The sequence below is a fragment of the Lactuca virosa genome, chromosome 5 (genome assembly GCF_052849685.1).
Source record: "Lactuca virosa cultivar CGN04683 chromosome 5, Lactuca_virosa_CGN04683_v6, whole genome shotgun sequence".
Taxonomy (NCBI): Eukaryota; Viridiplantae; Streptophyta; class Magnoliopsida; order Asterales; family Asteraceae; genus Lactuca; species Lactuca virosa.
In genome coordinates, this window is record NC_136430.1 from 186,771,763 (window position 1) to 186,796,424 (window position 24,662).

At 35.8% G+C, this 24,662-nt stretch overlaps 1 long non-coding RNA gene across 3 annotated transcripts in view; it reads right to left on the minus strand.

Annotated features, from left to right (window-relative positions):
* The window catches only part of LOC145115301 (uncharacterized), a 47,892-nt gene that overhangs the window by 6,991 nt on the left and 16,239 nt on the right, over positions 1-24,662 (minus strand). The window contains exons 4-6 of one of the 3 annotated variants that reach the window (XR_013711500.1): positions 20,561-20,650; positions 13,048-13,126; positions 12,800-12,963 (exon numbers count right to left, since the gene is read on the minus strand). This is a non-coding gene — a long non-coding RNA (uncharacterized LOC145115301). Of the gene's footprint in view, positions 1-12,799; positions 12,964-13,047; positions 13,127-20,264; positions 20,651-24,662 lie in introns of those variants that run through there. The other 2 variants (XR_013711501.1, XR_013711502.1) reach the window with 2 other exon arrangements.

Here is a 24,662-nt window from a genome sequence, read left to right on the forward strand (position 1 = left end):
GATGAGCCAAGCGATGAACCAAGCGATGACCCAAGCGATGGCCCCGTCATTCAGCAGAGTATGGATGACAACCATGGACTATTCTAGACGGTCCATGGAACACTGGCAGGTTCGCAACCTGTAGGTGTGTGAACTATATGTTCATCAGATGTACTCTAAAAACCCATTGACATGTATTGCAGGTGGATTCCTGTGAATAATAGTGTCGATAAATGAGAGCTATGGATTTAGCACATGTTGTAAAAAACCCTGGTGACGATGTGACTTCGTGTCTAATCCTTAGGATAATCCTTAGGAATAAATGAACGAGGAATAGTTGATTCTTAGGGTAGATCCTTAAGATTAAAGAAGATAATGGGGATGGGTAATTGGGTTGATTGTTTGATGATTGAATATAATAATTATATTATTGTGGGTTGAAAACCCTATATGCTCACTAGGCTCCCAAGCCTGACCCACTCAGTTTATTTGTATCACAAGTATCGATACGAAGCTGCTTTGCACTGAGAGATTAAAGGAGATGTAAATCACTAGTGTAAATAAATGTATGTTCTGTTTATGCTTTTGGTTTGTATCGATGTGGACATGCCGAGTTTTGTAATAAAACGAAAATACATTTCTTTAAGAAATGTTTTGATAAATATTTATTATATTTTGTTTTGGGACAAATTCCGCAACACCTTTTGAAAGATTACTCTGATTTTATTTTAAAAAGCATAAACGAAATCGGTCTTTTCTGGCCGTGAAATTTGGGGATGTCACAGTTGGTATCAGAGCATTAGTTTAAGCGAACTAGGAATTTGTAGGATTTCTAGACTTAAACTTAGAATGCTAAGTGATGATCGTGAGATGAGTGTCTACCATATTTTAGACATGAGCACTAGTATATTTTAGGAATGATGCCTAAAATGCTTTTATTTGCTAAATGTTATATGTTTGCCATATATGAAGTTGTTTGTTCGGATCTAGGGTCTGTTGCAGAGCGGATCTGGAAATTTTATGTGCTCAGGTTTCTAAACGTTTAATTACGATATTAGAACTGGCATGTAATTTTTTTGAAATAATGAGGAGGAATATGCGTCTAAACCTTCCTCTATCTATATCCTCGTCTCGATACATCGAACGACTGCTTTGGTGTGCAGAACATTATGGTGAAGACTCGTAGAGAATTGAGAAAATAGAGGAAATGAAAAGGCTTATGATGGTGAACGACACCTATCGGAAGATATCGATGACGGAACGATTGGTGTAATTCTTGAAGTTGTCTCATCATCTGGTATTTCCATCACCAATCGAGTTGAAGTAGAATTGATGATTGAAGATACGCAATGAAGAAGTCCTAGTAGAGTCTAGGGAAATTTTTATGATTGTTTGGACACATTCGTATGTGTTAAATTGTTTTGTGATTTTAGGACTTGGGGACTGCGAGACAATACTTGGGACGAGTATGAGTAGGTGTGAAAGGTAGTAGATGCATATACTACCGGAAGCACAGGACTCGCACTTGGATCAGGGAAAGTCACAAGGTTACCAAGAAACTAGTAATTGATTCCGTTTTATTCAGGTATGTCATTACCTTTGTTTCGGTAATGACTAGTAGGATGATTGTTATTCCGACCCTAGTGGTCACATCAAATTGAGTCCGACTACGATGAGTTTGTTACGTGGTTCCGAGAACCGAGTTTGATGTAGCATTTGACTGAAGTCAGAAGATTGAAATCAATGCGATCAATAGTATTGCGCTCGTTGTTAAAAAAAGTTAGTAGCTAGAAATGCTACATGCTAAAATGTGATTATATCACATTAGAATATGAAGGAAAGTATATTCCGTTCTGGAATTTGACTGTAAGAGACTTGAGTCTAAACGTTGCTTTATAAGATGAGAGGTCGTTAGAACATGAACCATCGGTCTGTTACAATAGATACGGGAAAGTACTTGTCCTAAGAAGAAGAAGGAGTCCTCAATAAGGATTTATTTTGTAACTCGAAGGTTACAATTGAAAGTCCAACATAAATACGAAAAGCAAATGCAAGATTGAGCATCGTCTGCAGTCAAGGAGCCCTAGAGTTAGATACTACAATTATTACCTAGGATGAAAAGATAACGTATGGAATCATTATACAAGCCCTATTTCGTTGATGATTCCGGGACGTAATCATCCTAAGGGGGAGATAATTGTAACGCCCGTAGATCCGGGCTAGTCAATTTAAGGACGATAAGCGTCAAAAATGACTTTTTGATGGAAGATTATTTAGGAGGAGTAATCTTAACTAAGTTGTAGTATATGTTACAAGGATTCCGTACATATAAAGAACGCTGAAATCCGAGTTATAACGAAGAAGTTATGACATATCGAAGTTTTGCGACAGAACCGACACGACACAGCGCGACTTAAATAGTGAATTTACGATAGAGCGATATTTGGATTTAGCGATCTAAACGAAAGTCGTAGAATACGTTAAACCGAGAGCGTGCATGAAAAGAACGCCCAAATCTGACTTCGTATGAGGAAGTTATGATTTTTCGAAGTTTCAGCTCAGTAGTATGCAGCCGAAACTCGAAAATGAGATCAAGTGATTTCTAGCCGAAACAATCTAAACGAGAATCGAATATCTCGTCGATAGTAGTCCATCGGTAAAAAGACAGACGAAAACGGACGTCAGATGAAGAAGTTATGATTTTATAACGGAGTTTTCCTGTCCCGGCCTACTAAAAATAATATATTAAAAATAAATTCAAAATTAGCCGACGGAGTCTAAACGAAAGTTGTAGAGCATAATCTCACCTACGCGTGGATATAAAGAACGTCGAAAACGGAGCTTGTATGCGAAAGTTATGAATTTTTGAAGTTCGAGGCACACATACTAAAGCTTATCCGAACAACGCCCCGCGTAGATCTTCGTACGCCCAGCGTACGCATGAAAGAGGCGTTACGCCCCGCGTACATGGAAGTTACGCCCAGTGTAACCTGATGACCAGCCCCTATAAATAGATGTCGTGGGCTGCCGAGTTTTAGTGCTCAAATTCTTCCCTCTCTCTCTCATTATTGCCTCGTTTTGCGTGCAACTTATACCCCGAAGCCCCGATATCATTCCCGAGACCCGAAGCAAGTCCCGAAGCCCCGAGGATCCCGAGAAGTAAAGTTTCCGAGCTGAAATTCTGCCCGCGTAAAGCCCGGTTTTGGAGAAAACATCTCGGTTTCATCGAAGATTATTGTTTTAATAGACGAGGTGCTGTCCGATCATCGTCTTATCAAGTGAGTGTATAGTCACTTTCTTCCAACACATAGATACAAAGTATTCTCTATAAAATACGTGCTATGTCTTTATACATTATTTGTTTATTTCAAATAAGTGTTGAATAAATGTTTTATACAAGTTTTAAACTGTATATGTATTTTTATCTACAAATATGTTGGGTTAAAACATGGGTAGATAGTTGATGTGCGATAAAATGATGAGATAAGCGATGAGCAATGAAAGATGAGCGATGATATATGAGTGGTAAAATATGGTGAGAAGCGATGAGCGATGATATATGAGTGGTAAAATATGGTGAGAAGCGATGAGCCAAGCGATGACCCAAGCGATGGCCCCGTCATTCAACAGAGTATGGATGACAACCATGGACTATTCTAGACGGTCCATGGAACACTGGCAGGTTCGCAACCTGTAGGTGTGAACTATATGTTCATCAGATGTACTCTAAAAACCCATTGACATGTATTGCAGGTGGATTCCTGTGAATAATACTGTCGATAAATGAGAGCTATGGATTTAGCACATGTTGTAGAAAACCCTGGTGACGATGTGACTTCGTCTCTAATCCTTAGGATAATCCTTACGAATAAATGAACGAGGAATAGTTGATTCTTAGGGTAGATCCTTAAGATTAAAGAAGATAATAGGGATGTGTAATTGGGTTGATTGTTTGATGATTGAATATAATAATTATATTATTGTAGGTTGAAAACCCTATATGCTCACCAGGCTCCCAAGCCGGACCCACTCAGTTTATTTGTATCATAGGTATCGATACGAAGCTGCTTTGCACTGAGAGATTAAAGGAGATGTAAATCACTAGTGTAAATAAATGTATGTTCAGTTTATGCTTTTGGTATGTATCAATGTGGACATCCCGAGTTTTGTAATAAAACGAAAATACATTTCTTTAAGAAATGCTTTGATAAATATTTATTATATTTTGTTTTGGGACAAATTCTGCAACACCTTTTGAAAGATTACTCTGATTTTATTTTAAAAAGCATAAACGAAATCGGTCTTTTATGTCCGTGAAATTTGGGGATGTCACAACATTACAGTCAAACCTGGACAGTTATGTAATCATATCTGGGATTAATATAGACTGATCAACTATATTGATTTGAGATATGACCAACATGTGTTTGGGAGTGATAGTGGTGTTGCGACATGTCTAAAATTTACCATACATATTCAGAAGAACTCTAGAACAGAACATAAAGATTAAAATACTATGGGGGTATTTTAGGCACTACATACTAAAAATAAACATGTGAAAACAATAGAACAATTAAGGGTAGAACTATAAATATTAAGGGTATATTACAATTATATATAATTAAAGTTATATAGACTTAGAATATGTGATTTAGCTTCATTTCCTGTTCCTTGTTTGATTGTGGATTTAGAGCTGGGTCATTTAATCAAAGGTCGAATATACCCAAGTTATATATAATTAGTATACACTTTATAGTTATAGTAATATCTAGAACATTATATACATAATACATTAATTGTTAACTGTAGGTCTCTCTCATAGAAACTTATATTCTTAATCGATCGTTACTAACTATATTCTATATCTCTTATCCCTATTCTCGTTTAGATAAAAATGGCTAACGGGAAATCCGAATCCTCTAACGATATATACATAGGATGTATTCTTACCTTGAATAACTTTTCGTTCCCAATAGACCTTATGTCGGTCTCTATCAAAAGTTTCGACGTCATAATAGGTATGGATTGGTTGTCTCCTAACCATGCTGACATCCTATGTTATGAAAGAGCCATTCGTCTGAAATTGCCAACTAACGAAACTCTTATTATTTACGGCGACAAACCCAAAACAAACCTCCAGATCATTTCTTGTATCAAGGCACAGAAGTACCTTCGCAAAGAGTACTGTGCTTTCTTAGCTCACGTGGTAGACAAGAAGCAAGAAGTGAAAGACATATCGAGCATTCCTGAAGTCTGCAACTTTTCCGACGTTTTTCCGGATGATCTTCCAGGAGTGCCACCTGAACGAAAAGTCGAATTCAGAATCGACTTAATCTCTGGGGCTACTCCTGTAGCCAAATCCCCCTATCGTCTTGCACCTTCTGAAATGCAGGAATTATCCAGCCAACTTAATGAACTCCTTAGCAAAGGTTTCATAAGACCAAGCTTCTCACCCTGGGGAGCACTGGTCTTGTTCGTGAAGAAGAAGGATAGATCATTCCGTATGTGCATAGACTACCGCGAGCTAAATAAACTTACCATTAAGAATCGATACCCTCTGCCTCGCATTGACGATTTGTTCGACCAACTTCAAGGTGCGAGCTACTTCTCTAAAATAGACTTAAGATCCGAGTATCACCAATTACGGATTTTGGAGGATGACATTCCCAAAACCGCGTTCAGAACTCGTTATGGTTATTATGAGTTCGTTGTGATGCCATTCGGATTGACGAATGCCCCTGCTGTGTTCATGCATCTAATGAACAAAGTGTGTCGTCCATTCCTGGACAAATTCGTCATAGTCTTCATTGACGATATCCTTATCTACTCAAGAAGTGAAGAAGATCATAGCCAACATCTTCGTCAAATGTTGCAAATTCCTAGAAGTTAGAACAGAGAAACTCTATGCAAAGTTTTCAAAGTGTGAATTTTGGATCAGGAAGGTTGAATTCCTAGGTCACGTGGTCAGTTCTGAAGGAATACACGTCGACCCTTCCAAAATTAAGGCAATTGAAAACTGGTCAGCACCGAAAACACCTACAGAAATTCGTCAATTCTTAGGTCTTGCTGGCTATTATCGCAGATTCATCCAGAATTTCTCTCGAATAGCTAAACCTCTTACCACCTGACGCAAAAGGGTGTAACTTTTAGCTGGGGAGAAAAACAAGAAACATCGTTCCAAACGCTGAAACGAGCCTTGTGTAGTGCACCAATCATGTCTCTCCCTAAAGGGACAGAGGATTTCGTAGTGTACTGTGATGCTTCTAATCAAGGACTTGGATGTGTTCTTATGCAAAGAGGAAATGTGATATCATATGCCTCAAGAGAGCTAAAGACACATGAAGTCAACTATACAACACATGACCTTGAACTAGGAGCAGTGGTATTCGCTCTGAAGATCTGGAGACATTACTTATATGGCACGAAATGCACAGTATTCACGGACCATAAAAGTCTCCAGCACATCTTCAATCAGAAAGAGCTAAACATGAGACAACGACGATGGCTAGAGCTACTGAACGACTACGATTGTGAGATACTTTATCACCCTGGTAAAGCTAATGTAGTAGTTGACGCCCTTAGCAGAAAAGAATACTCGGGACGCCGAGTAAAGTCGTTGACCATGACAATCCATTCACATCTGTCCACACAAATCAGAGAGGCTCAACTCGAGGCCTTAAAACCTGAAAACGTGGCAGGTGAAACTTTGAGAGGAATGGATAAAAACTTCAGAGTTAGGGATGATGGAGTCTATTATTTCATGAATCGGATTTGGACACCAAAGTTCGGTGGTTACCGAGATGTGGTTATGAATAAAGCACACAAAACTCGATACTCCATTCATCCAGGTTCAGACAAGATGTACCTGGACCTTAAGAAACTGTACTAGTGGCCAAACATGAAGGCCGAAATTGCTACCTTTGTGGGCAAGTGCCTTACTTGTGCCAAAGTCAAGGTAGAATACCAGAAACCTTCAGGTTTATTGCAACAACCTGAAATACCGGAATGGAAGTGGGAGCGGATTACAATGGATTTCGTAACCAAGTTACCCAAGACATCGGGAGGTTATGATACCATTTGGATCATCGTCGATAGATTAACCAAATCCGCACACTTCTTACCAATCAAAGAGACCGACAAAATGGAGAAACTAACAAGAACTTACCTCAAGAAAATTGTTAGACTGCATGGTGTGCCAATATCTATTATTTCTGACCGAGATAGTAGATTCACTTCTCGTTTCTGGCAGTCTTTACAAAAATCTTTGGGAACTAGGCTGGACATGAGTATAGCCTACCATCCACAAACTGACGGACAAAGTGAGAGGACGATTCAAACTTTAGAAGATATGTTGCGAGCTTGCGTGATAGACTTTGGTAAGGCATGGGATACTCATTTACCCCTTGTCGAATTCTCTTACAACAATAGTTATCACACTAGTATAAAGGCTGCTCCTTTCGAAGCTCTCTATGGCCGTAAGTGCAGATTACCTCTGTGCTGGGCTGAAGTGGGTGATACGCAGCTAGCTAGAAGTCAAGTTCCTGACAGTACTCTCACTGGTCCGGAAATCATTCGCGAAACCACAGAGAAAATCGTACAAATCCGGGAGCGACTTAAAGCTTCCAGAGATAGACAGAAAAGCTACGCTGACAAAAGAAGAAAACCTTTGGAGTTCCAGGTTGGTGACCGCGTCATGTTGAAGGTCTCACCCTGGAAAGGCATGATATGCTTTGGAAAGCGTGACAAATTGAATCCAAGGTATATAGGACCGTTCGAGATTCTTGCTAGAATTGGTCCCGTAGCTTATAAACTCCGACTACCTCAAGAACTAAGTAATATACATCCTGTTTTCCACGTCTCAAACTTGAAAAAGTGTCTGTCCGACGAGACTCTTGTTATCCCACTCGACGAAATCGAGATCGACGAGAGCCTCAACTTCGTGGAAGAACCGGTAGAAATCATGGACCGAGAGGTCAAACAAACGAAACAAAGTCGTATTCCTATAGTGAAGGTTCGCTGGAATGCCAAGCGTGGACCTGAATTCACTTGGGAACGCGATGATCAAATGAAATTGAAATATCCTCATCTTTTCGCTTAGTTGTTTGTAATTACTTATTTGCTTAAACTCTAATTTCGGGACGAAATTCTCTCTAACGGGGGGATAATGTAACATCCCGTTATTTTCTGTTTGTAAAATCAACTCAAGTCAACCAAAGTCAAACAAAGGTCAACTAAAGTCCTTTTTATTGTTTGGGTTTTTAATTAAGGTTATGAAATACCTTTAATTTCTAAAATCCTTATAATATCCATAATTGAAATTGGAAGGAAAATGTTTGAAAAACCGATAAACTTCACATACTATTCATTGCTCGGACCGTAAACACTTCGGACCGCAAAGAGTTTACGACCGTAAACGCTTCGGACCGTAAACTCCTCGCAGGCCGTAAACGAGGCTTCGGTCGTAAACTGCTAACCGACTTCAGACCGTAAACTCCTCGGCCGTAAACCCTCGCATATATATATAGATTTTCTTCATTTTTCCTTCATTTCTCATATCCTCCAGTCAAGAACTCTCAAATTATCTCAAGTATCATCAAGAACACCTCTAATTCTCACCAAATAAGTAAGTGTTCATTCCATTCATTTGTTGATACTATGCTTAATCTAGTAAAACCTTATGATTTCATCCATGAAATCATCTCTTTTGGCTAGATCTTCAAGAACACCAAGAACACATACTAGTTCTTTAGACCGTGAACACCTCATTCAAGCTTCAAAACGTAAGTATACATCCTAATACTAGTTATTCTATAGAAGCTCATACATACACCCTTGAAATCAACCATTTCCCAAGAACATAAGAGTTTACGGCCATTAGCATCTCCCTTGGCCGTAAACTCAAGATCTTCTTAGGCCGTAAACATCATTGGCCATAAACTCCATGGCCGTGAACACATTGTGTGACCGTAAATCCCTTTAGAGCAATCACATGTGATTGTAACATTTAAATTCAAGTGTTTCCTAGTCCTTAAAGTGGTTTCCTATCATAATTAGTTGTTATATACACTAATTATATCTATATATGTATCATTATATGCTTAATAGTATATGTTGTGTTCAAGACTTCACTTGACACTTAGCATCCTACACCGACCTTACATTTGAATAACTTACTACAGGTGAGTTCATACCCCCGTATTTTCATAGTTTTTACTGTTTTAAGCGGGGGGGGGGGGGGGGGAATACAAGTCTAACACAAAGTTTTTGTGTTATAAACAAGTGATTTCAAATATCTTATCAAAATGGATTTCATTTATTATCAAATCAAATGGTTTTCAATGATTGTTTCAAAACGACATCAAGTCACCAAAATGAATTTCAAAATATTAAACTTCTTTTTAAATGTTTTTATAAACTTATATTTTTTCCCAAAAATCATACTAGTATACATATATTTATATATATAAGATTTAAAAGACTTAGGACTGATAGCCCACTTTGGTTCCTTTTCCTTGTTTGGATGTGGGATTACAAGTATCAGTTATTTGTCCTAGTGTCATTTAAATTTTACTTATATATATTAGTATATGGATACAAGTATAAAAGTTTGTTCATTTAGTTTCAATTACCCTTTGTAACAAGTTGAGAAAGGGTTTGCATTCATGAATACTAAGTATCAATACAGAAAGTACATATAAATTATAATAGGTATAATTTATGATTCACAGAACATTAATTCACGATTCAAGCATACTAGAGTACATTATTTTACAAAAACAAAGGTTAAATTCAAAACTATCCAAGAGTATACAATCTTTCAGATACAGGTTAAGAGTACTAATTCAAGAACATACTATTAATCATTTATTTAAGAATGATTGGGTTTTCATAACCATTATACATGCAACGTTTATATGCTTTTATGAGTCAAGTAGTACAGGTTGTTTAATTCCTTTAAACAATATAGTAAAGTCCTGACATTATAACCAGAATCTCCAGCCGGGGATCGAAACAATGTGTGTATACATCTATATTGGGATTGACAACCCCGCACTCGGACTGTTAGCTACAGTCAGGCATACACGGCTGTAAGTGACAAATTGTTATCAACATGTGTTCAGCGCACTCATAGCGTTGGGTCAGGCCATCTAGTCAGTATGGTTATAATAACTCATTAAAAGATATTAACAATGCGTTAGTGTATAATTAATTAAACTTATGTACTATTTCAAAGTACTAGTTTACAAGATACAATTTATAGTCTTACATTACAGTTTACAATAACAGTTGATGAATTCAGACATACTCTCAGATACACGTTTACAAAAGGATTACAAATACATAACATTGGTTTACAAATAAAACAATTTTATGCAACTAAAACTACTTTTCACAATACAACAAAAAATATAAGATTTTCTGGAAATAGTTTACATATTCAAGAAACAGAAGACATTCTTTCAGAACATAAAAATACTTATGCACTCACTCAACTTTATGTTGATACTCTCTTTCCAAATTACTTGTATTCTCAGGGAACCAGTAGACAGGTACACCCCATGCTTTTGAGAAGATGGAGCTATTTATGTCTTGTCTTCTTCTTTTGTACAACTATTTAGTTTCAGTATACAATGTTGAAACATATGTAAATACTTATACTTTTTAAATACAGTGGTTGTTTGTACTCTGATTACTATAATGCATGTGTTGTGATACTGCAAATGAAGTCCTCCACCCCCGGACGTTTCCGCCGTCTGGTTTGGGGGTGTGACAGATACATAATGTAAGACATGATACTTGATCAGTCTCTTGCTGTAATATTTCCATATATAGAATTTTCCTATCTTGAATCACTTCAACATGATATTCATATATGTTCATGACTAAGTTCTATTAAAATCCTTCAATCTAAACTTTTAGATTTGAAATGAAGTATAAGTGCTCTCTCCCCTATAACTTTCTACAACGAAACAATTTTCAAACTGTGCAACTTGCAAATTTGAAAACTTTGTTTCCAATAAATAGCATTCCCAACTTGCAATACTTAACATAAAAATTATGCTCCCACTAGCTTTGACATGTACCCATAAATCAACTGGACTTTTATAAATCAATACTATTGACTTTCTTACTAAAGTGCTGATTTCCGATACGTGATGCCTTGATAAGTCTTCAACCAGACTTCTCAAGCTCATACACCTTTCATTAGATAACATATGTGTGCGTTTAAACCCATTTAGAACTTATAGTGATAAGTCCTGAATGTTCAAACTATTACTTGCCATTTCTCACAATTCAAACTATGAAAAGGGATGCCATAATCATATACGAGTTTGAGAACGCAATTATCACACCGGCTAACCATGATATCAATAAGATTCAAATCTACTAGCAAAAGTGTTTCTTCATAATCTTTTTCAAGAATTAGAGCAAAAACTTTTGTCACCTAGATTTTATGGTGTATGTGTTCCTATCCATGTGAATTTATCAATTCCAACCTACAATCATAAGCTAAGGTTGAGGACAAACCAAAATCAAAATTTTGTTTTTCCTTTCATGGACTGAACTTTGCTTATTCTTTATTTCTTGCCATATGGTAGCATAAGGGCCTACCATGCCTTCCATGTTGCTTAAGCAGCTCACTTCCATTAACCAATGTACTATCATTGACCAACGTGCTCTGCATATTGCATTCAAATGAGAACCACATAACTCATAAGAATTGCCAAATCAACTGGAAGGTGCATAGAAACAAGAACGTGTCAACACGATTGGTTATTAACTTCAGGTTGTGTGCTAGTGATAACTAAAAGGTTTATTCTTGATCAACTCCTGAAACTATTCAAGATCAATAAGACTGTCACTGACTTCTTGACATATAAGTTTTTATGTTAAGGAACATTCCTCGGCAAACAAATATTCAAGATTTAGTTTGGGTTTTTATCAAGAAAACACTTCCTGCAATTGGTCTTAGTTTATCATTTGTTTTAACTAAAAAACACTACTACCAATTCCAAATGTGCTAGGGTAAGAAAACATTTCTACTCCACATTTTATGATGTGTTATAAACTTACTTTGTTTGAAATAAGTTTCAAGAGTATGACTCTAACACTTGATTTGATACGAAGTATGACTCATCTCTCAATTAATTCATTTCAACAATATCTGATTCCTCTTCTTAGTCATACAAATGAAGTAAGATGTACTTAGAGGATAAATTGTGACATGGATCCATAATCATTAATACGGTCATAAAACATGATGCTAAAGTATTACCCTTTCCTTTCAGATTGGAGAAACCTTTATCTTTCTGCCTAACAGATTCTTCTTATTCGTTCTGCCACTCTTTGAAACTTTTCAAAAAATCAGAATTACACTTAATCTTATAAGTATAACCATATTTACTAAACCATCAGTAAATCATGACGAATAAACTTATCATCCTTTGTGGTGGATCTGACCAGTCCACATCAATGTGTATTAGATCCTTTAGTCCTTCACTTGACTCACACAAACACGTGAACAAGGAAATAATCTTAATCTTCCAAAGATCAAAAGTCTCATACATCACACAATTCGAATTGCATGACTCCAAGTTTCTATCCAACTGAAACTTGGGTGATGAGAATTCCTTTTCACTTGGTTGATTATGACATTTCCACAAAAGACACAACTAATAATCAAATCCATATTTAACATTGCTAGTAGTGGAATTATAACCACCAATTTTCATAAATATCATTGCAGGGATATGTAAAGTAAATAAGATAAAACAAAAAATCACTTTATTGATTAAATGTGAAAAAATTTATCCTTACAATGCAAACATATGAAAACTATGTTTCCCGACATATTTCCTAAGCAATCTATTAAACTATCATAACTCTTAATTAGCAGCTCCAAAATCTGATCATTAACCGAAATCCATCTCTCACAATCAAATTTAGCTTGATCTTCTTAAGCTTCCTTCTTTCTCTTAGATCCTGCAAAACATCAAAATGTGACTATCACATCATGTATTAAGAATATATGAATATGAACTTAATGGAGTTAGATAATGGATGTACCTGAAGTAGAGTCATACATCTTGACTTTACTATCTCTACAATCCTTCAGGTAGTCAGGGCAGCTTCACATCCAATATCCCTTCAATTGACAATAGAAACATATGGAATCTTCAGGAACAACACATGAGAGTATCTCAGAACTGGCCTTTCTCTTTACCATATGGTCAAACGGTTTGACATTGGTCGATCCCTTTCCATTGGGAAGAGAAACCTTTTTCTGGACTACCGATGTTGCCATTGTTAAGGTCCATGGAAATTTGGGAAATTTATCCGTCAAACATATTTGCTTGACCATTGCACTTTAGCATTTCTGCTTCAGCGGCAATTAGTAAATATGTCAGATCAATAAGGGTCACGTCGTTGTCAGTCAAATAGTAGTCCTTAACAAACTGACTATATGACTCAGGAAGTAAGTGAAGAACCAAGTTAACAGCCAGCTCCTTTGGGAAAATGACACCCAACATTCCCAATCTGTCAAGGTGTGACTTCATTTTAAGAACATGTGCACACACAGAATTTCCATCTAAGTGTTTACATGCCAATAGGGCTTGAGTAATCTTGAACTTTTCAATTTGACGAAAACGTGGGTCGGGGAGAATCACTGGAGGAGGTGGAGGAAGAGTTGGAGAAGTATGATTTCCAGTTCCACCATTTGAAGAAGGGAATATTCTTTCACCTTGATCAACTTGTGGAAGATCATATTCAGAAAGAGAAGGAAAACCATTTCCATCAAGACCATAGTTGTCAGAACTTGACATCTATAAGGGAGAAAAGAAAATTCAAGTTAGTTCATTTTAATCCTTAATTTTTAACCAAAAATTCAAATTAAGGCTAGGATCCATATTTTCGATTTGAATTCTGAAGAGGGATGCCGTAATCAAATTCGAATCTATGTTAGGTAGGTAAGCATTTACCAGTTTCAATCTAATGAAACTCCTAGATCTTTTGAGACTCATTGAACTATTTAATGACATGTTTAATCTCGATTATGCTCTCACTTTGTGACTGGGATGCCGAGGATCACAAACGAGATGTTAATAACCATGCAAAATAGCTTGGCACTCTCGATGTCATTTATCACCTAATCAATGTGTCGGTTAACCACACACGCTCCATTGATCAATGATAATTTACGAGACACCCATTGCCAACAATATCGGTCCATATTAGTGTGCCGGTTAACCACACACGCTCCACTAACGACCAATAAGGTACAATGTGCAATTTCATGGGTAAGCATCAAATTCACATTTTTCCTAAAGTAACTAAGAATGCGATTTTAGAAAAGGTCCAGTTACTTTATGTTATTATACTTTTAATGAGAGTTTAGTGTCCTATCCTACCCGTTCGGCTAACGACCCTCCACCAGTCAAGAGTGCGGTGGGTAAGAATGGATATCCAATGACGGTCATTTTACATGCCGCTTCCTTAAACACCCTTTATAGACCAGCTTCGTGAATGAGGCCTACTAACGGTAAGACTGAATTTTATATATATATATATATATATATATATATATATATATATATATATATATATATATATATATATATATAGATTAAACATTTCCAATGTAATGGTTCCTGGATTCTTCCTCTCCAAATTTTAGAAATATAAAGGAAGTCTTGCAAAGCTTTCTTTAGGGGTTCCTTCTCAACAGAACTAGAGCATACATTTTAGAACTCCATGTTTGCCAGTATGAAATATGTACACCAAGACAATCATTTAAAGTTCAGTGTATCTATTTCCCCCACAACATATTACATGTACTATCAGCTAATATGCCCTTCAAGAAGTGACCCGATACCTTTTTGTTAGCTTGTCGATGATGGGGAAGGAGATATGTGTTTAAGCAAGTGTGGTTGTCCAATAATTTAATTAATTGAAATGTATCATTGTCATTATCTATTGTAGCCTGTAACCACCATTTATAACTTTCCACAAAGCAAATAACTTCAACCCTATCTTTTGAAGATTTGTTGACTCTCATTTGGAGGCCCTCAGTAATACATTTGAAATCTAAATTAAGCTTAAGTTCATCTTTGCTTTTGAAGAGTTGATACTTCTTCACATAAGAAGTATAGTTGTGGGTTGTGGCGCCTTTACATTTTTATTGAGCTAATTCGGGCAATGTTAATGGTTCAGAGATCCCCCAATGAGTGGTTTGTGTTTCTTCAGAATTGGAAAAATAATAAGGAAACCTGTCATGTTAGGGGTTTCTGGGTTTTAGGCGCTCAGTCTCCTCGTATTCAGGTTTAGTTTCATCCCCATCAAATTCAATGAAACTCTTAAAAGGTTTAACTGGTTCTCTATGTGGAATTATATTACCATCATCACACCAATAACATTAGTTTTGTCTCATCATTTGTATATTCATAAACATTAAATGTTGGAGAAACATCATCAACAACCTTACCTTTATACCTAAAATCACCCTTATCTATAGGCCCATAATAAGAAAGATCATGATTAATTATCATAGGTAATAAATTATAAATTTGGTTACTTCCAGTACTGGAAGACCCATTGCCACTCGAACGATTTTCCCTAGGAAATCGTTGAATACCACTTTCCATAACATTATTATTAACAAACAATTGTACTATGTTAAGGGGCATGCTACTAATAAAACTAAGAAAATATTTGATATCACTATCTTCAAGAATCTGCATAACTATATTTGGTCAAGGACATTGAAAAGATAGACATATTCGATCAATGGGTAATCTGGACTTGGATGTAACCAACATTATTAAACCAACAAAGTTGATATCATTAATTATAGTTACACCAAAACATGTATAGCCTAGAGCAATATATTGCATAGATCCCTAGATAAGTTGTCATTGTTCTCCCCTAAAAACTGACACTTGAAAAAAATCTTTATTCATATTCATTCTTTTAGAATACAAAACTATCAAAGAACACTGCTTCTGTACGAATTGGGAACAAAGACATAAATATACTACATGTGGCTTGTGGATGATAAATAACACACAAATAGCCTCATATTACCTCTCTGGAACATCAGTCCAGAATAGTTGTACATTCTGGAGTACACTCTGGAATATACTTTATTAGTCTGGAACGTACTAGTATCAGATTCCAACCTAGAATCCTTCCAACCACGACCAACTCCGGAATGAACATAAATAATCTGGAATATCATATTGGAGAACCTACGATTGTCATATTACATACCTATACCTACCAACCACCCCAACTCGGAATGAACCTAACTATTCCGGAATACGATATTCCAGGGTAAGTGGTTATTTTACAAAAAATTATAAAAAATTGGTTATTGTTATCAAATTATTCATTTATATGAGTTAGATTACTCAATTAAAGATCTTATATGAAATATTTTTAAAATAAAACGAGAATTTTATCATATTAAACTAATTAATAACAATGAGTTTTCCAATCTTTTGATCCTAATAAAGGTATATAATAAAATTTGTTACCGTTATTAAAATAAACTAATAAGTCATTTGTTTAAAAATAATTTTAATCGTTTTAGGAATTAGGATAGGCCATTTAACAATTGGTTTTGGTAATAATTGTAATGCACCATGATCATTGTAATCCACCATATCAATCTTAAGTTGTCATCGTATGTGATATTATATAAAAATTGTTTTATAATTAGTTATGATGAACTGCACATAATATATTGAATTTGTTAATATAAAAATAATGAAACTAGATTATGGTTTTTAAGTTTGTAATATGTAATGTCACGTTTTTACAAAATTAATAATTCAATTATTTACATCACTATAATATATTTACACAAGTATCATTGCAAATGAACACCATTACGTGGGACTAGAATGAGACAAGAAGTGTTAGGACGGTTATAGTTTTAGAGAGAAAGACTATTATGTTACAAACCCACAACATAGGACTAAATTTATCTACAATGTTGGCATGAAAACGGGCTTCAGCCCTTTAGGAATGAAACCCACGCCTTTCTTCCTTCTGTTTTGGACGTATAATAAGACTTAGACTCCTCTTCGAACCTTCGAATAAAAAAGAGACAAGGAAAAAGAGAGGAACGACTATAGAGTTTGAGGGTAGAATCTATGAGTTACAAAGAAACTCGAAATCTCCATAGCATATCTTATACTTCATAATTAAAGCATCATTTCTGGAACTTTGGGAGGAAGGAAAGTGGAGAAAATCCTTAAAGAGATGATAAGAGTGATAGGTTTCTATATACCTCCTAGATTAATTATGTGGAGCGGAAACAAACAAATTTAATCCAAGGGAAGCAAATTCTAAAACCTACAAGGATTTAACTTAATGATATTAACAATTACAAGAGAGATATAATTTTACTAAACTTTAGCAAAACCAATTTTCTTGTAGAACTTTGATGTCGATCGAATTCAACAAGCCAAAGAAGAGTAACCAAAGTAGGTTACGTCTAATGGTTCACACTAAACAATACCAAGCTATTTGATGTTAGAAAATAACCCTTGGAACAATAGAGATTAATCAAGGAGTTAAAGAAAGAAGAGCAACTCTAAGAATGGATTTAGAGTGGTATGACAATAATGAGCATTAGGGAGGGTATTTATAGCTTCTTGTAGCTTGTAGATAAAGCAGATTTGAATAATTAAATAATCAGATTTAATTTAAATACTTTCCTTTATCTATGCATTGGACAAAATCTCTAGGGATAAACCCTAGCAAATTTCGTCCACCCTATCCGAATAGATCTATTCACCTTTATCTAACTGTAGCTAGCAGTTCAGGTGTGGGATTGTCAGTCCCGAATAGATCTATTCACAAATCTCACGCTCTCCCTCCAGGAGACTCTGGTTATACTATGATAGGATTTAACCTGTACCCCGAAGGGTACATTTGAAGTGTTGTCTTACAATCCTGTATTAACTAGTTGACGTGTAGTTCTGTATCGATCAACTATATTTGTACTCGTGCGTATACTGTATAAGATAATAATTATACTTAAATAATTATTAAGTGTTGTACTATTGTGGTAATGTATACCATAAACTAAATCTGTCATAGTTTATATGTTTGCCCATGTATGTAATCTGAATCGGTAAAAGCTGTGTATTGAATTCCCCAAACTATACCCATTATAGTTTGCTTGAAATGTCATGTACTTGGTTTGTAAATTGTTCTGAAAATTATGCAATTATGTTTCCAAGATAAAAGTGTCCCTTATGCTCAACATAGTACAAAAGGGATAAAATATCTAAATATTTTATAAAACGTGGGAATCGTTTGACTGTATCAATTGCATAAGTTTTAAACCCGTTAAAACCTTTTGTTTTGATTCACAAAATCATTTGTGTTTGACTTGTATTCCCCCCCCCCCCCTGAAAACATTAAAAATTATAAAAGCGTAGGGGTATGAACTCACTGTTAGTTGTGTACAAGCGTCGAACCAACGAACTGAAATAAAGACCCTCGAGTTGTAGTGTGTGACACTTAACGGAATCCTAATAACATTTAAATACATACATGTATCTAAATTAGCGATTTCATTAGATAAAGTGTTAGAAAAACACTTGCTTTCGGTTAAGGAATGTTACCGGGACTTGATTGAATCGAAGAAAGTGGGTTTTCAGTCTAATGCACCACTTAGGAAGTGTTTACGGCCGTGAATGGGGTTTACGGTCGTGGAGGGAGTTTACGGCCGTGAACTGTTTACGATCGTGAACCGCCTCTCGAAGGGTTTACGGCCTTTGAAGGTTTGAAGTGTGTACGGCCGTGAACTGGTTTACGGTCAATGAAGATTTGCAGACTTGAAGGGTGTACGGCCGTACACTCAAGAACAAGGATGTTGGATTCGATGAAAAACGTGTTCTAGATGCTCCAAATCAACTCCCAATGCCGATTCTTGATGATTTTCGGAAGGATAAGGGTGTTTTTGGGGTTTACGGTCCAGAGATAGAGAGAAAGGAGAGAGTTTTCGGCCAGAAAAGTGTAAATGATGGGTAGGGACTCGTATTTATAGGGGGTTTGCATGGTCGGTGTTTTTGGGGTTTACGGTCCAGAGATAGAGAGAGAAGGAGAGAGTTTTCGGCCAGAAAAGTGTCAATGAGGGGTAGGGACTCTTATTTATAGGGGGATTGCATGGTCGGTGGTGGGGTCCACCTGGCACCAACCGTAAACGAGTGTACGGCCGTAAACTCATGCCAAGCCGTGAATTGTTGTTTTGATCGAAGGAGAACTCGAAATTTCACGTAGTTTTGGTCCCGACTCATATTTAAAGTTCAATTATATAACTAATTGATTTTTCCAAACCAAAAGAATTTGACTGAACTTAATAAAATTCAAATTTTATTAACGGAAATCGGTTAATGGAAACGAAAAAAGGTTCGGGTTCTCACACAAGGCTCCCACTTAATCCGCAAAAGCGTGCTTGCTTAGCAACTGCCAAACTTTGAATCATATTCTTAGAGACAACCTTTAGATAAGTGATCAACTGTTCCTTTGTTCTACAAGATATTGTATGGACATTAGACATGGATATGAATTTTTCTAAGATAAAAGATCTAACTAATGATTATTACTTCATTCATCACTATAATATTATTAAATAATATTAATCTTCATTTTCATCATTAATAATTACTCTCCTCTAGTCACATTTGTAATTATTATTATAATACTTCCTATTTACGGGTCTATATGTTCATCAGTAACCCCAAGGTAAGTATTATATTCATTACTAACATGATCGGCACGACCCAATGCACTAAGTGAGGCAAAAATATCACCTGTAACATTGCCCCCGATTCGTTGCGTTCGCTACCTCGACGTTGCATATACTAGTACACACGTTCTCGTTAAGGATTGGTAGAAGCGGTACCAAATCTACCATGTTACACCTCCTGTATCCCACGTAATGTTTGTGCTGGCCCATCGCATGGCCAACATCACTCCAATCCACCCACTGCAAGGACCATGTCCCGAGTGATTGCCTAGAAAAACCATTCGACGCCTCTTTTGGCTTAAGCTCTTATCCTATAGGTGTATTCCAACCTAATAGGCCACCTCCCAATCCGGATAGGATACACACCTAAGTCTAGGTTGCTACCCTTCATCCCATTAAGTGGATTCCCCCTTTTATTAATATATTATTAATTCGTCAATCAAGGAGATACATTTTAAATCACACTAAGTAATCATGCTCATTGTGATTATAACTAAAGACATGTTACTTCCCAAGTTACTTCTTATGTAAACATGCAAAGTAATAAATACAAGTTAAAACATTTTACATCACCTCACATATAAACAACACAAAACCCTCTTTCTATCTTGGACCTAACGCACCTCTCACATCAAAAATAGGAATCTAGCATGTAATTGATCCTAAGTTCTCATACACAAAAACGAATCGTCATTACCAATACCAAATCATACATAATAGGGGTGCATGCAACCTATACAACCTAGGTTCATTCCAATCCATCTAAGATATAAAATCCCATAACACAGTACTTAAAATCCACAAAGATTAACTCACCTCGGTGTCGATTGAATAGTCAATGCTAATTATTATAATATCGCGTCCATAGATATCTCAGTCTCAAAGATCGTCGTGAATCAAATCATCCTATAATAACATTTGTAAATATGAATAAATACATGTGTAATAATATTTTGCTTAATCGCCAAATTAATCATGACATCCTATAATTAATATCATTTGTAAAAATGAATAAATACGTTGTTTAATGATAGCCTAATCGTCAAATTAATCATAACCAGGTCATAATAGATAAAACCTATGTATGACTAAGATTAAACATCACAGTCTAACATAAAATCTTAGACTCATTAACTAGACTCAATATCAATAGACAGTTACTTAACATTCCATACAGTAGCGGAGCTAGAAATTTCGATACAAGGTACAAACAATGTCAAGATATATTTTATGTAGTTATCTTATCACGAGTATTAAAAAACATGGTATAATCTTTTTAGTTGGGGGTACAATAACCTAAAACATGTTTACAAATAATTTTTATATATAAAAAATATTTTTTTTGGGATGATGTAGTATTCCAACGCCCCATGTAGCTCCGCCACTGATTCCAAGTAATTTACTTATATCCTTAGGTTTTATATACTTCATATATACATATAGCCATCATATAAAATTATTATATATATTATCCCATCCACCACAACATAAAATAATGAATTATAGGCATACCTCCTTCATATAAATTATTATATTTAGTTCACACGTGGAACTCTACTTGTGATGACCAAGATGATAAGGACCATGAGTCTTTAATTGATCACAATATTGTTTCCCAACAATTAAAATGTGGTTTCATTTATTCATGTAACATGTAGATCACCGATTGGATTTATCCAATCTCCTCAAGATTTGAGCGACCATACTTTAGCATGCACTTCATCTTCACAAACGTTTCATACACATATAACTTGTGATGAAGTGTTTCTTTTTCCTACCCGTAAAGCCATAATCCCATTGGATTTATCCAACCAAAATAAACACATGTGCCAACTAAACCATCGGATCTCCCCTCCAGTGTTTCCTTGATATTGACTCTGTTGGGTCTAATGGTGGATCTAGAAAAAAAATTATTACGGGGTCTATCTTATATAAAAAAATTAAACAAAAATTTGAAAGTAGAAAAAATCTGAATTTTGGTTTTTTGGGAGTTTTTTTCTGTTAAAAATATTACAAAAATAGGTTTTTTCAGCAAAAATGGATGTCAAAAGGGATAATTTCAACAAAATATGAAAATTTTAAGAGTTATTTTAGTAAAATGGGGTTAGTATCAATTTTCAAGTGGGGTCCATGGACCCCCCCTTATTACACTGTGGCTCCGCCACTGTTGGGTCCTACCCTGGAACATAATTTAACGTTCACATTGCGAAATATACGAATTTGAACCGTCAATTCATTTGTTTCATGCTAGAACAAAAATGTTCACTGTGAATTAATTTTTAGAAATGGTTGTTAGGTTTCACCAAGATCATGGTAATAATGACTAAGAGATCATAAATATAAATTTTTTGCAAACCTACATCCTAGTTGTTTTGAAATAGAGATGTCTCGGGATAAGCGTCATTGTGTGTACATAGTGTAAGAAATATAAGATTGGGATAGAAATCGAGTTTTTCACATTCTCATGGTGATAATGAGAATGATAATAAAAACAATTTTTGAGAAACCATAGCTCTGAGTTGGTATAAACTCGAAAGATTAAGGGTTAATCAAAAGCTATTGTTGAGAAAATCGTCAATTCCTTAAGGAAAAGGAACCCTATGTTTGGATTTGTATATACCCAAGACATCATCGGTTTCCAAGATTGTTTTAAACGAAATATAATACCTCTGTTGCGAAAGATTAACCACGTAAAAATCTCTAAACTCCGAAATGAATAGAGATAGGTCGCTCAATGATTTTTGTTAATACAGCCAATTGGAAAGAAATTCTTAGAATAAGAAATATCATTAAAGCTTTTTCGCAAACAAAAAATCGTTGAGACTTTATACAACATGCTGCAACATGCTTCTAGGGACACCTAACTAGTGCGGAAAAGAATAATATCTGATCCTGAAGAAAGTAGACAAGTCATGCAAATACAACTTATGTTCAAATTTGAAATATAAAAATAAATAAAGAAAAGCTTTTTGTATTTTTGAATATTTTGAAAGATAAAGACAAAAATAAGAAAAATCTTTTTGGATTTTTGGATATTTTTGAAAGTTAAGGAGAAAAATAAAGAAAAATTCTTTTTGGATTTATGAATATTTTTGAAAGATAAAAATAAAAATAAGGAAAATCTTTTTGGATTTTTGAATATAAAGAAGGAATTAAAAACTAAGAAAAGAAATAAACAAATACCTAGAGCACCATCTTCCTTCTCGCAACTAAGTAATTTGTTCGCATGAGAAATCTGAAAGACTGCGAAGATCGCGTCACATCTCATGTAAACAGTAACCTTTTTGCAAGTTCAAGAATTTGACTTTGGAACTGATTCTGCTTCAATCATTCCAAGTCCTTGTAAGATTATGTTAAATGTAATTTCTGGTAAGGCTTTCATGAATATGTCAGCCAATTGATCCGTTGATCGTACAAAATGGATTTCAACATTTTCATCTTTAACATGGTCTTTTATAAAATGATATATTAAAAAAGCAATGCGCTTTGTCATTGAATGTTGAACAGGCTTATGACAAATACATATGACACTCTCTAAATCATAATACAAAGGAATATTTTTCATGTTAAGGACAATCTCTAAGTTGACTTTGAATCCAAATTATTTTTCATGTTAACGACTTATTTGGCTAGATCTAGAAGATAGGATGATCAAACTCTTGTGGTTTGTATAGATGTTACACCGAACCCCATACAAGTAATGCCTCCAAATCTTAAGGGTGAAAACCACAACCCCCAGCTCCAAGTTGTGCATAGGATAATTCGCTTCATGAGGCTTCAACTGCCTTGAAGCGTACACGATCATACGACCTCTTTTCATTAGAACCTCCCCAAGGCCCATAATCAAAGCATATCAATATAACACGAAATCATTCATACCCTTGGGTAGAGTCAGTACCAGAGCCTCACAAAAACTTCTGTCTCAAAGCCTCAAATGCCTCCTGCTGCTTAGGCTCCCATCGGAAAGTGACATTCTTCATCGTCAAAAAATTCAAAGGAATAGAAATCTCAGAGAAATCCTGGATGAACCTCCAATAATATCCTGCTAACCCAAGAAAACTATGAATCTCATATGAAGACCTCGGAATCTCCCATTGCATCACTACCTCGATCTTGGCCGGATTGACCAATATACCCTTCTGGTTGACAAGGTGCCCAACAAACTGCACCTCAGGCAACATAAATCGCACTTGGAGAACTTGGCATAAAGCTTCTCCATCTTCAAAGTCTCCATAACCTTTTTCAGATGCTCATTATGTTGCTCATTGGTCTTAGAATAAACAAAGATATTATCAATAAACACAATCACTGGTCGGTCCAACATCGGCATGCACACTCGATTCATGAGATTCATGAACGATGTCAGCGCATTGGTGAGCCCAAAAGGCATCACTACGAACTCGTAACGACCATAACGAGTTCTAAAGTTCGTCTTCTATACATCCTCATCTTTGACCCTCATCTGATGATATCCCGATCTCAAATCAATCTTGGAGAACCAAGATGCACCCTGAAGCTGATCATGTCGTTGATCCTCAGGAGTGGATAGCGATTCTTCACCTTCAAGTTGTTCAGTTCCCTGTAATCAATACACATATGGTGAGATCCATATTTCTTCTTCACAAACAAGATCGATGCTCCCCCACGATGAGCTGCTAGGCCTGATAAATCGCTTTTCCAATAAGTCCTGCAGCTGTATGGACAACTCCTGCATCTCTAGAGGTGCTAAGCGGTACTGTGCCATGGCTAGCGGGGCCACACCCATAATCAAATCAAACTGAAACTCCACCTATCTCTCAGGAGGCACTCCAGGTAAATCCTTGGTAAACACATCAGGAAATCTCGAACGATGGTTATACTATCAACAAAATTCTTCTCCACAACCCCGTGTACCCATGACATAAGACAAAAACCCAAA